The following is a 1,782-nucleotide window of genomic DNA, read 5'->3' as shown; positions in this document are numbered from 1 at the left end:
GCTGTGAGATAGCACACCAGCTTCTCTGTGAGAATTTACAGACTTGGAGACCCTATATAGGGTCGCTATAAGTCAAATCAACTTGATGGCAGTGATCGTTTTTGAAAGGGAAGAGGGGAACTGTTTTTTTCATTACTGTTTTACAGATGAGAAAACTAAGGCACAAAGAGCTTAATAAATTACCAACGTCACATGGCTTGACTCCTGGTGTGTCGCTGTAGGATCATAACTGGACTAAGAACCAAAAGGTCAGCTGTTCAAAATTGCCAGCCACTCCTCAGAAACCCTAACTACACAGGTTTGCTATGAGTCAGAGCCAACTTGATGGCACTTAACAACAACAACAAGGTCACATGACTAGTGCAGTAGGCAATCTGCTAAAGATATCTGTCCTTCGTAGTTTCGGCTCCTAGTATTCTAACTCTTGTATAATCCCTTCCACTTGAGTATGAACTGGACTGAGTAACTGAATTAAACAAATAGAAAACAGCATAAAATCACTTCTGAGGTGATGTTACAAAAGATTGTGACTTTCGTCTTGCACACTCTTTCTGGTTCTTCTCTCTTGTTCGATCTGATGACACAATCTACCATATTGTGAGTGGCACTATCGAGGCAGCTTCTGGCCAACAACTGGCAAGAAACTAGACCCTCAGTGTAACCACCCAGAAGGAACTGATTCCTACCAACAATCACATGAGTGAGCTTGGAGGCAAATCTTGTTGTGGTTGTTAAGTGCCATTGAGTTGATTCCAACTCATAGCAACCCTGTATAGGGCTTCCAAGGAGCAGCTGGTAAGCTCCACCCACAGACCTTGTGGTCTAAGCCAACCTTGCAGTCCAGAGCATTAGCCCACAGCGCCACACCAGGACTCCTGGAAGCAAGTCTACCCCCAGTTAAGTGTTGAAATGACTGCAGCCACAGCTTAAATCTTGATTGAGGCCTGAGATTAAAGACCCAGCTCAGCCACACCAGGATTCCTGGCCCATAGAAATTGTCAGAGAACAGACTTTGTTGTTTTAAGCTCCTAGGTTTTGAGGTAATTTGTTATACAGGAATTAATAGTTAATATATCGAGTAAATTGAAGTCTCAGGATTTCAACTCAGGGGTATCCTAACTCCAAAGTCTATTCTCTTCCTTGATACAAAAAAATGCACTATGTCACAATGAAAGTCTATGGCAAATCATAGTTAGCTGTGATACTGTATGTTAAGTCCACATCTTCAGTCTTTCATTAATTTAAAAAATAATATTGCAGAACATCTAGAGAAAGAGAAGACACATCTTCAAAGAAAGATCATTGGGAAAAAAACAAAACAAAAACGGCAGTATGACTGGCTACTACAATAATAAGCAAGTTGTTCTCCAGGACGCCATCAAGGCAAGCAATCAAGTCTCTTCAGGACAAACCCCCCCTCTAAGAATGAAACTCAAAGGGAACACATAAGCAGACATGTAAGTTTGCTGACCACCACATTGGTCTACTGGTGAGTGGAAGAGGGAGAAAGGCAGCAATGAAGAAATGGGCTGTGTTCAACCATGGTCCATAGACTCCCACTGACCTGAAGATGAGAGAGAGAAAAGGAAGGGCTGGTTGGTCCAAAATGTGGTAAGACCTGATGACACCTGAGCCTATGGACAAGGACATAGCCACAGAAGGCTAGAACTGTGAGTGAAGCATCCAGCTGCTATGAAGTGAGAGGCGGCACACAAGAACACCCAAAGTTGCAGGTAGTACCCATTTGACCTAGCCTCAATGGCTTGATAATCAGAACTCGAT

Source organism: Chrysochloris asiatica, unplaced genomic scaffold (genome assembly GCF_000296735.1).
Source record: "Chrysochloris asiatica unplaced genomic scaffold, ChrAsi1.0 scaffold00024, whole genome shotgun sequence".
NCBI classification, from domain to species: Eukaryota; Metazoa; Chordata; class Mammalia; order Afrosoricida; family Chrysochloridae; genus Chrysochloris; species Chrysochloris asiatica.
Note: the sequence above shows the minus strand (reverse complement) of the source record.